Here is a 12,953-nt window from a genome sequence, read left to right on the forward strand (position 1 = left end):
ACCAATGTGGGAAACCTATCCTGATCCACTTCTCTTCTACTCTCTTCCCTCATTGCCCTAGTTATTATCAGTACCCTGTAAAAAATAGACTCGAATACAGGACTACAATCCCCATGAGCCTTTGCTCCACTTCCCCAGAATGCCTTGTGATCTCACCTGGGCCGAGATCGAGAAGATATTTAAGCAAAGGCTTTTGAAGGGCTCGGGGCTTTTGGACTTCCGTTTTTGGAGCAGAGGCGTCTCTTCCATGATGTGAGGTTATTTTGTCTAGGCCTCTGGCCTAGGCACATGTTTCTTACTTGTATATTCTTAATCTTTAACCTTTAATAAACCTCTAAAAAATATATATTCCTTGCAGAGAGAAACTAATTTCTACCTGCCTCAGTCTCCCCATCTCCCCTAAATTTTAATCTTTACAGTTTTTGGCGACCACTAGATTGGATGAGAACTTCTCAAAAAATGTTTTTAGCCTAGAGAATTTTTTTAAAGCCACGATTCTCCAAGATACTCTTTAGAAAACCATCTTGATCGGCTCCTGTTTCTGCTCCTGGCCTCTCACCTGGTGCCCGAGCTGCACTCCGGCTCCCGGCCCGACCCACCCCGGCGGTCTGTCTCTCACCCCAGCCCCAGACCCACAAGCTCGACCCAGACGGCTCATCACCCAGATCCTCGGAGCAGATTGCTGAGGACTCATTGCGACCAGCTGGTAACAGTATTGGCCACGTGGGCGGAGGGGAGAGACCAGAGGGAAAGGAGACAGGGCAATTTTCCCTTAGGCTAAGCCTCCACGTGGCTGGGGGATTGGCCACAGGGGTATCAGAGAGGGGAAAGACAGAAAAGACTAAAGAGAAGAAACAGATCTTTTCAAACAGAAACCTAAAAAGCAATGGGCTGTTTAAAAGGATTTTTGACTCTTCTGGCAATTTCATTGATTTTGCCTGCCTGTCTGGGAGCAGACTCAGCCCAAAGATTCAACTTTAACTTTGGGGAGGAAAATGGGTGGCCCAGCGAACTGGAAGCCAGGCCCAGAGACGGGAGGTCTCTAGTTAAAATCTGGCCTCCGATGCTTCCCAGCTATGGGGCCCTGGACGGATCCCTTGAACCCCGTAGCCTAGCCTTTACTACTCTACCTTCGGACAATAGACATTTAAATGGATAATTAAAAACAAACAAACAAGAAAAAACAACCCAAGGAACTTTGAAGAGACTAAAGGCTCTAAGGCATTTCAGACTCCAATGGTTTATTAAAAAATCTCTGTATTCTATTGCATTTTTTGTTTAAAGTTTAACTTTGTGATTTTAAGTTCATATGTTACTGGATTCAATATTATTCTGCTTGAACTGAAGGTTGATTGAATTTATTTTGAATGTACTGAGTTTTGAAATTCTGTTGTTTTCCCCCTATAACTGTGTTGAACAAATATTGTTGTGAATAAGCCCATATATGAAAAAACAGCTTTTTTTTATTTTGCTGAGATAGATGAACTTCAGAACTGGTTATAATTGTATTAACAACCTTGGAAAATTTAATGTGCTAAATACCTCAAATGATTTGATTTTAAGGGTTTTTTAAATATGATTGTTGGAATTTTTTTTAATGATCTGGGTATTTTTGCCTGCCCCTACCACGAGGTAAGGCCCAGTAGCTGAAGTGAAATGTATTTTATAACCCCCAACCTTCCCACATGTGAATGGAAGTTGGGCAGTTAATTTCAGGGCATTTGTACCCTTGGGAAAAGCCTCCAAGAACAAGGAGCACCCCTTTATTTATGCTCTTCAGCTCACTATTTTACTTCTACCAGGATGATATATAGATTTCTTGATTATGTTCTAAACCCAAGATGAGTTTTACTTTGTTTTAAAATATGTTTAAATACCAAGGTTGAAGGATTGCTCTGTTTGTAAAAATTGTGACAAATGTCCATCAATTCATAGGTTTTAAAAATGTCATACAGCAACTTATGTGAAATATGAAAGTGTGTTTGTTTGCTATTGTAATTAATTGGGCTATTGAGAATTTTGGGGATTTTGATATCTACATATTTGTACTACTGTATTTTTAAAGATGAAAAATTGTTAACCTTGTTCAATTCATTTGCCTTCTACTCACAGTGATCATGGCCAGATACAAAGAGGAAATGGATCTCATTTTTTGTGAGAAAGCCTTGTATTTTCTGATGTCTTTTTAATATCTCTTGCCAATTGATTCATATACCTCATACCTCAGCCATGCATCCCTAACTGATTCTGAATCTTTCAATCACTCACAACACGGGGGAATGTAAAAAAAATCATTATTTAAATTGCAAGTTTAAATTCCTTTTGAGAAGAATTTTAGGTAAAGAAGATGCTACCTCTCTGAATCCAGAACTGAACTGTTGGAGAAGCCACCATGAAGAAGCCTCCAGACCACAAGTTGCACAAAATTGAACTTTGGGTGTGGTTGATTGAACATTTATTTGTATGTATACTTTTATGCCAAAGGGGACTGCCCCCTAACGGCTTTTTGTCAATGAGTTCAGAAATTATTGGTTTTATTCTTTTTTCTCTTATCCTCACACTATTGTAATCTTTTAAGTTTATTATGTTTTTATGATCCTTTTGGGGAAAAATTAATTTTTCCACAAATGATCACATGGGGGGATGTAAAAAATAGACTCGAATACAGGACTACAATCCCCATGAGCCTTTGCTCCACTTCCCCAGAATGCCTTGTGATCTCACCTGGGCCGAGATCGAGAAGATATTTAAGCAAAGGCTTTTGAAGGGCTCGGGGCTTTTGGACTTCCGTTTTTGGAGCAGAGGCGTCTCTTCCATGATGTGAGGTTATTTTGTCTAGGCCTCTGGCCTAGGCACATGTTTCTTACTTGTATATTCTTAATCTTTAACCTTTAATAAACCTCTAAAAAATATATATTCCTTGCAGAGAGAAACTAATTTCTACCTGCCTCAGTCTCCCCATCTCCCCTAAATTTTAATCTTTACAACCCTCTTCAGGTAGGAACTCTGTAAATATTACATTATTCAACTTCTTGTGTATCTGTTGTTTCTCTCCCAGTAGAATGTAAGCTTTTTGGGGCTAGGAATGGTATCATTTTTTGCCTTTGTATCCATAGTACCTACCTCAGTGCTTGGTGAATAGTAGAAGTGCTTGTTGATTGAATAAACACAAGGTCAAACTTACAAAGCAAGTAACCAGCATATACGGGATCTGAACCCAGATTCTTTGACTCCAAATTCAATGTTTTTTCCACCACACAATTTTACCTCACACTTCTCAATGTGACCATTAACATCAGGCTTCTACTTCACACACATAAATATTTTAAGTCTGGTTCCAGCCTATCTTTTAGACTATATGGTTTTCATAATACTATGTGCATACATATGTATGTATGCATACATATACACACATGTATTTTTGAATTTTTATTTCCTATGTATATATTGTTTCTTCAAAACAGGATGGAAATTCTTTGTGATGGCAAAAAATTGGAAAATGAGGGGATGCCCTCCAATTGGGGAATGGCTGAACAAATTGCAGTATTAGATGGTAATGGAATACTATTGTGTTCAAAGGAATAATGAACTGGAAGAATTCCATGTGAACTGGAATGACCTCCAGGAAGTGATGCAGAGTGAAAGGAACAGAACCAGGAAAACATTGTACACAGAGACTGATACACTGTGGCACAATAGAATGTAATGGACATCTCTATTAGCAGCAATGCAATGATCCAGAACAATGAGAAAGAACGCTATCCATATCCAGAGGATGAACTGTGGGAGTAGAAACACAAAAGAAAAACAACTGCTTAATCACATGGGTGGAGGGGGATATGATTGGGGATGTAGACTCTAAATGATCACCCTAATGCAAATATCAATAATATAGAAATAGGTCTTGATCAGTAACACATGTAAAACCCAATTGAATTGCTCAGTGGTTATGGGAGGGGGGAAAGAGGGGAGGGAAAGAACATGAATCTTGTAACCATGGAAAAAATATTCTAAATTAATTAATTAAATAAAATTCAAACAAGCAAACAATAGAATGAAAGCTTCTTGAGGGCAAGGACTTTTTCATTTTTGAATCTGTATCCCCAGTGCTGGTCTTGATGTATTTCCAGGACTTAAATGTTTTATAAATATTTTATAAACACATATAATACAAATATTTTATAAACATATAAATAGATTATAGATATATAGTGTAAATATTTTATAAGTAATTGAATTGAGCTAAATCCAATTGCTGGTAATTTCATACTAATTTTTTAACCCTTACCTTCTGTGTTAGAATCAATACAATGTATTGGTTCCAAGGCAGAAAATCAATAAGATATAGGCAATGGGGGTTAAGTGACATGCCCAGGGTCACATAGATAGTAAGTATCTGAGACCAGATTTGAATCTACGACCTCCCATCTCTAAGCCTGGCTCTCAATCCATTGAACTTCATACTAATTTTTATCAAATTAGGAGATGATTTTTGAAAGTGGCTGTGGATGAAAACCATTCCTCTGTGGCCAACCTTATATCATCAATCCTTTAGATTTTATCAGATCACTCACTTGTCCTTAGGCTCATTCCCATACTTTTCAATATGTTGGATCCTGAAAGAACTTTTGCTCTGCTGGGATAGCCATTGAGAATCTTAAAACAACTTCATGAGGCATCAAAATAGGCAAGGAGGAGACCAAGTTATCACTCTTTGCAGATGACATGATGGTCTACTTAAAGAATCCAAGAGATTCAACCCAAAAGCTAATTGAAATAATCAACAACTTTAGCAAAGTTGCAGGATACAAAATAAACCCACATAAGTCATCTGCTTTTCTATATATCTCCAACACAGCTCAGCAACAAAAACTAGAAAGAGAAATCCCATTCAAAATCACCTTAGACAAAATAAAATACCTAGGAATCTATCTCCCAAGACAAACACAGGAGCTATATGAACATAACTACAAAACACTCGCCACAGAACTAAAACTAGACTTGAGCAATTGGAAAAACATTAACTGCTCATGGATAGGACGAGCCAATATAATAAAAATGACCATCCTACCCAAACTTATTTATCTATTTAGTGCCATACCCATGGAACTCCCAAAAAATTTCTTTACTGATTTAGAAAAAACCATAACAAAGTTCATTTGGAATAACAAAAGATCAAGGATATCCAGGGAAATAATGAAAAAAAACACAAATGAGGGGGGCCTTGCGGTCCCAGACCTCAAACTATATTACAAAGCAGCAGTCATCAAAACAATTTGGTACTGGCTAAGAGACAGAAAGGAGGATCAGTGGAATAGACTGGGGGCAAGTGACCTCAGCAAGACAGTATACGATAAACCCAAAGATTCCAGGTTCTGGGACAAAAATCCACTATTCGATAAAAACTGCTGGGAAAAATGGAAGACAGTGTGGGAGAGATTAGGAATTGATCAACACCTCACTCCCTACACCAAGATAAATTCAAAATGGGTGAATGACTTAAACAAAAGGAAGGAAACCATAAGTAAATTGGGTAAACACAGAATAGTATACATGTCAGACCTTTGGGAAGGGAAAGACTTTAAAACCAAGCAAGACATAGAAAGAATCACAAAATGTAAAATAAATAATTTGGACTACATCAAATTAAAAAGCTTTTGTCCAAACAAAACTAATGTAACTAAAATCAGAAGGAAAACAACAAATTGGGAAAAAATCTTCATAAAAACCTTTGACAAAGGTTTAATTGCTCAAATTTATAAAGAGCTAAATCAATTGTACAAAAAAATCAAGCCATTCCCCAATTGATAAATGGGCAAGGGACATGGATAGGCAGTTTTCAGATAAAGAAATCAAAACTATTAATAAGCACATGAAGAAGTGTTTTAAATCTCTTATAATCAGAGAGATGCAAATCAAAACAACTCTAAGGTAACACATCACACCTAGCAGATTGGCTAACATGACAGCTATGGAAAGTAATGAATGCTGGAGGGGATGTGGCAAAGTAGGGATATTAATTCATTACTGGTGGAGTTGTGAACTGATCCAACCATTCTGGAGGGCAATTTAGAACTATGCACAAAGGGCGATAAAAGAATGTCTACCCTTTGATCCAGTCATAGCACTGCTGGGTCTGTACCCCAAAGAGATAATGGACAAAAAGACTTGTACAAAAATATTCATAGCTGCGCTCTTTGTGGTGGCCAAAAATTGGAAAACGAGGGGATGCCCATCAATTGGGGAATGGCTGAACAAATTGTGGTATATGTTGGAGATGGAATATTATTGTGCAAAAAGGAATAATAAAGTGGAGGAATTCCATGGAGACTGGAACAACCTCCAGGAAGTGATGCAGAGCGAGAGGAGCAGAACCAGGAGAACACCGCACACAGAGACAAGCACACTGTGGTATAATCGAACGTAATGGACTTCTCCATTAGTGGCAGTGTAATGTCCCTGAACAATCTGCAGGGATCTAGGAGAATAAACACTATCCATAAGCAGAGCACAAACTGTGGGAGTAGAAACACCAAGGAAAAGCAACTGCCTGACTACAGTGGTTGAGGGGACATGACAGAGGAGAGACTCTAAACGAACACTCTAGTGCAAATATTAACAACATGGCAATGGGTTCGAATCAAGAACACATGTGATACCCAGTGGAATCACGCGTTGGCTATGGGGTTTGGGGTGGGGGGGAGGAAAAGAAAATGATCTTTGTCTTTAATGAATAATGCATGAAAATGATCAAATAAAATACTATAAAATTAAAAAAAAACCAACTTCATGCCATCATGAGGCATGATAGGTGTAAAGGATAATTTTATAGTTGTGACTTAAAAATCTAAATTAATTTGGTCACCAGGGAAAATCCCAAATAATAAAATACCCAAGTCAGCTGGAAATTATGGTGATTTTAATTAATATAGAGAGAAGGAATTAAGGAGAAGAGAAAGGGAGAGGAAAGAGTTAATTTAAACTGCTCCGGCTCAGGCTGAGCCAGGCAGGAGTTAAAGGCCTTGGCCAAAGTGGCCTCCCTGAGCCCAAGGGAAAGGAAGTCAGTTTTACCCAAGTCACCATGAGACTGTCTCAAGGAAGCTGTCTGAAGGAGCTCCTCCAGGCTGAGTTCCACACCTGAACTGGTGCCCAGGCTGCTCATATGGACCTTTTCACCCTTCTATCTCCTCCTCTAAATTTTCACATCTACCAATCACATCAAAGGCTTTCTACAGGACGGCCCATACTTCTAGTTCTCACCTTCTTTGATTAGATTTTTGAGTTACTCAACATTTCCTTGTTAAGTTCACCTTTTGTGATTTACTTGACCTTTTTGTGATTAATTTAACCTTTATAGTTACTTAACACCTTTTTGTATTAGATCTAAAAACAGACTTAGCTTAAAGTTCTAGCTTCACTATAAGGTGAGAACTAAGTACCTTCATTGTTCAATTAGGAGATTAGAACTTTATCTTCCCCTAAAGTACATCTAAGTAGGGTGGAGTAATTTCCAAGTTCACATAGGAGATCTTTATTGTTTTTATTTTTAAAACTATATTTTAATTTTTGAAACCAATACACTTTTCACCCTTCCACTTCAACTCCCATATCCCAATTAAGAATGAATGAAAAACAAAAATATTGTTACAAATATGCAGTCATGTAAAACAAACTTCCCCATTAGTTCTGTCAAATTTCTCATTCTGAACTGAGTCCTTTGCCTCTCAACCAGAAGGTGGGTAGCATACCTGGCCTTTAGTCTTCTGGAGCTATGGTTAGTCATTATGCTGACAAATGTTCATAGTTCTTCTAAAATTGTTTGTCTTTACCAAATTGTTGTCAACATATACATTTTTCTCTTGGTACTGCTCACTTCATTCTGTATCAATTTATACAAGTCCTCCCAGGTTTCTCTGAAAGCACCTCTTTCATCATTTCTTATAGCATATATATTTATGGGCACTCATCCTATCTTGATTCCCATTCTTTGCTGCTTCAAAAAGTTATAAATATTTTTTGCATATCTTTAGAGTTTGTTTTATTTAGGATTGATCCCTCCCTTACTCTATCCTAAGTCTCCCATCTGCTTTCTTCGTTTCCTTCTATTTCCCTGTGAGTGAAATGTATTTCTGTACCCAACTCTCTCTCTCTCTCTCTCTCTCTCTCTCTCTCTCTCTCTCTCTCTCTCTCTCTCTCTCTCTCTCTCTCTCTCTCTCTCTCTCTCTCTCTTCCTCTCTCTGTCTGTCTATCTCTCTCTTTGTCTCTGCCTCTGTCTCTGTCTCTCTCTATCTCTCTCTGTCTCTGTTTCTCTCTCTCTCTCCTCTGAGTGAGTAGATGGACGTGTTCTTTCCTTCTTTGATCAGTTCAGATCAGGTTGCTCTTACTACCCCCTTCTCCTTGTTTTTATTGATGTTGATTTATACACCAGATTATGTGAAATAATTTTCTCTAACCTTCCTATCCCTCTATTTCAGCTCTACTCCAACAATGTATTCTTCTTCCACAGGGATACTTTAGTGAAAGGCAATTTTATATATTTTTGACACACATTTCCAACATTCTTCTACTGATACTGTACATAAACCATATGTTCTACCCACCATCTCTTCCTCCACACACTTTGTATTTTCCCACCATTGAATCTTGCTCAAGATGTTTCTCTCATCTGAAATGCTCTTCCTTCTCTTCTTAACTGGATGTGTGGCCTCTTTAAGTAATGAATTCCTTGTCGTTAGAGGGCTTCAAGTAGGAAGAGAATGATTGCTTGCTGGAGGTATTATGGAAGTTGGGGTTGGACTGGATGACCTCTAAGGTACTTTCCAACTGTGATAGTCTAGTTATGATTCTGTGAATCCTAACCATTGTTCAAGGTCTAGTTCAAGCCTTATTTCCATGAGGACTTTCCTGACCACCCTGGCCCCTGGAATCTCTTATCTTTCTGGACTCTAACAATACCTTTTGGTCATAGGATCAAAGATTTAGAGGTAAAAGGAGCCTTATATGTCATGTATGTTGTTGTATGATGCCACTGTGTCATATGACACAGTGCACAGACAGAGCTGATTGTGTGGTACAGACATGTTTATGGCATGTCATCACACCATGTGGGTGTCATGTGGCATGGTGTATTGTAGCATGGTTTATATATGGTGAATAAGTTTGATACATGACATGTCATGTTGTGTGTTATCATGTGATGCAAGCATATTGTAGTGTATAATTGTGCTAAATAGGTGTGTTGCTTTATGACATGGTGGGCCACGGCATGTTATGTAATACAGATTGTATTTACTGTAGGCAAAGTAAAAAATGTAAATATGTTGGCCAAAATGACTTAGAGGGGAAACTGCCTTTGGGAGAACTGGGTTTTCCCCCCTTATTGGTAGTTTAAGCTTAGGTAGCTCAGATTGTATTTCAGCAAAGTACTGGCCCCTGTTGCAACTAAAGCATCCTCTCCGATGGGCAGATGATCTGTGTGTTTTGAGGGAAAAAGGTAGCCTCGTAAGTTAGTCCAATAATCCCTTTTATCTCTACCTTCCACATTCTCATTCTGCAATGTAGTTCACTTATAAATAGAAGCAGGTAGCCACTGGTCAGACAAATTATAGCTGAGAGAAAAGCCAGACTGAGAGGCACTGAGGGGCTAGGAGACATGGCAAGTCGGTGATTACTATCCTCTATTAAGCTCCTTAGGCTTCCTGCCAAGGCCAGAAATTTGACATGGGGGAGGACACAATACCCAGGGAATCGTTTTCCAATTCATATTGGCCATTCACTGGTTTCCACAAAGCTGCCCATCTCTTTGAGTCTCTGCTGTGTGAGTCATCCAGTATTTCTGATGCACATAATTTACAATAACATCTGAGGGAGAACAGCAGGCCAGAGTGGGTATAAAGTACAGTTAGGTCTCACATGAGAGACAGATGAAAAGTTTGGTTTTCCTCTTATTTGAAATTAAATACAATTATTGTCTCTGACACCCTCATTATTATCAAGTATTGAGCAGGAGGGAGTAAAGATCAGGAGAGAGATGAATTACCACACACCATTAAAAAAAGCATCATTATATTAATTTTTTTTCCTGATGAAAAAACAGCCTATATGGCTATAAGCCCATTGCTCACACTAAAGAGACTGTTCCTCCTCCTGACTCTTTGCTCTTGTGTTTTTCTTTTCTTTTATTCAGTACATGTGTGTAAGAGCTTGGAAGAAGGTGTTTTACTTTTTTATTCTTGAAGGAACATTTCCATTTGTGCAAGAAGCCAGGATCAATTTTACACTACACTGGGCCAATGCTGTTATTAAATTTTCATAAGATGTCGTGTTTTGATGGCTGACGCACGTGGAATCTGCTGGCACCGATGCATAAAAAAGAATTTTGGAAAAGCTTAATTGTATGATCCTTTTCCCCCTTCCTTTATTTTTTTCTTTTGCCTCCAACTCATTTCTCAGCAAATGAAAGTGAAATGTCAGAATTGAGAGAAAGGGCATCAGCATGTCTGCCACTATGCCTTTTACTTTGAAAAGGCACCTGGGAGAAAGAGACCTTCAATTACACAGTGGAGAACGGAAACTGCTGAGCCAAGTCACGTTGTGTTCTCTCTAAACTGAATCCACCAAGAAAATTTGGGAAGATTTTAAATGAAAGCCTTATCAAATACTGTAAGGGAGGGGTGGGAAGGGAGAGAGGGTGACAGTACTTGCTTCTTTTTCTCCTTTGAATAAACTTGAATATTCTTCTTGAATTCAAATTATGAAGAGCTCAGTTAAACTGAACTGGAAATATACTGGTCTCAATGTCCACAGACCTAGGTTCTCTAGACCTTCTGGGTGAAGTAACTAGTCTAAAGTCACTCTGACAGTAGCAAAGCATGGGCCAGAATGTTACAATCTTTGGGATTGGAAAGGACCTCAAAACTCATCTCACCTTATTCCAGGGTAGGAAATTATCTACAATATCCACCACCTTTGTATCTCCAGTACCTAGCACAGTCAAATCAGCAAGTATTTATTTAATACCTACTATGTGTCAGGCATTATGCCAAGTGCAAATGATATTCAAAAAATGGTTTTAAAAAACAAACAAACCTCCAAAGTACCAAACAGTCCCTGCTCTCCAAAAGTTCACTCTCTAATGGAGAAGGCAGCATGTAAACAATCATGCACAAACAAGCTGTATAGAGGATAAATTGGAGATAATCAATTGAAGGAAACCACTAGCATACACACATACTGAAACCAGCTCAAACTGGCTCAGGAGGACAAATTGTTAAATTTTCAGTTTGAGGGGGCAGCTAGGTGGCTCAGTGAATAGACAACCAAACCTGGAGATGGGAGGTTCAAATCCGGCCTGAGACATTTCTTAGCTCTAAGGACTCTGAGCATGTCACTTAACTCCAATTTAATCAGCAAACCATGGCTTTATTTTTATTATCTAGGCTTTGAAAAGTTATAGAAAAAATATAAATAATGCATATTAAATTTCAAAGGTGTCATGTGCACAATTTTTGGAGTTAGTGTGGTAAGCTGTTGTTAAATATTTACCAACACATCTCTGATTAAGGGGTATCAGAAAAGATTTCTTGCAGAAAATGTGATTTTAGAAGGGATATGAATAAAGCTAGGGAAGCCCAGAGATGGAGATTAGGAGGGAGAGAATTCCAGGAATAATAGACAGACAATCAAAATACACAGAGAAAGAAGATCATGGAGGGACTTGGAGTATCTTGTTCAAGGAACAGAAAGGAGGCATGGGTAAAGTGGGGGGAAATAGACTGGAAAGGTAGAAAGGGATCAGAGAATAAAGGATTTTGAATGTCAGAGATTTTGTATTTGATCCTGGAGGAAATCGGAGTTTTTTTGAATAGGGAGTTGTATGGTCAAATCTGCAGTTTAGGAAAACCAATGATATATGTGTGAAGGATGAACTTAATGTGGGACACACTTGTGGCTGGCAGATCAACCAGCATGCTTTTGCAGTAGTGCAGATATGAGGTGATGAGGGCCTTTTCTATAGTGATAGCAATGTCGTAGGAGAGATTCAGTGTCTAGAACACTGTAAACACTTAATGAATGCTTATTAAATTGAATAAGACACAGGTGCATTATGCTTTCCCTCAGGCCTTAGGCAGGATGTTAAAGAATTTCAGGTCCAGAATCCTTTTGTGCAAATATTTCTTGGGAGTCAAGTCAATGCTAAAAGGAAATTGGTTCATTAAGGGAGTCTATAGAGAACTGATGCAATTTTGCTTATGCTCCCGAAGGTCCAGGCAATACAAAAAAAAAATTTTCTATAGTTGGTATTGGGAAATGGAGTGCCTTGTTTTGATTTCATTAGCACCAACAAATATTAATTTAATTTAATTCAATATATATATATATACATATATATATATGAGTGTAATATAGGGAGATCTATTTACATTCTCCTCTAACTTCTCTTGTTCTTTGGATATTAACGTATGCACATATTCTCTAACCCACGAGTTTATGAATGTTTTTATGGTGGGGTTTGTTATTTTGAATTCTACTTGGATTTTCTCACAGTTCTTGTTAGCTATCTTGTCTATGGGGTTTAGAGAATCACTGTAATGCTCCTCCATTGTTAATGTTGTTTCATGGTGCTGTTTTTGATTGGAAGATTTGCTATAATTCTTTTTGCTCTCTACTCCCACTCCATATTTACATATTAAGAAATTTTCTAAATATCTTTTGATTTGCTCTCTGGTTTTCCCATTGCTTCCTTCTATGTTACTATGTGACTGAAATACTTTGTTTCTCATGTCTGCTATGTCAGTTTGTAATTTCCTCTTCATCTCTTGTATTTCCCTCTGATTTGAATTCTTGTTTCCTCTCTCACTCTCCAATAGATTTCAATTCTCCCACCATCACTTTTTCTATTTTTCCTCCCTGTAGTGACATCCCCAGTTTTCCTCCCTTGCACCCTCTGTGTA

Source organism: Monodelphis domestica, chromosome 3 (assembly GCF_027887165.1).
Source record: "Monodelphis domestica isolate mMonDom1 chromosome 3, mMonDom1.pri, whole genome shotgun sequence".
NCBI classification, from domain to species: domain Eukaryota; kingdom Metazoa; phylum Chordata; class Mammalia; order Didelphimorphia; family Didelphidae; genus Monodelphis; species Monodelphis domestica.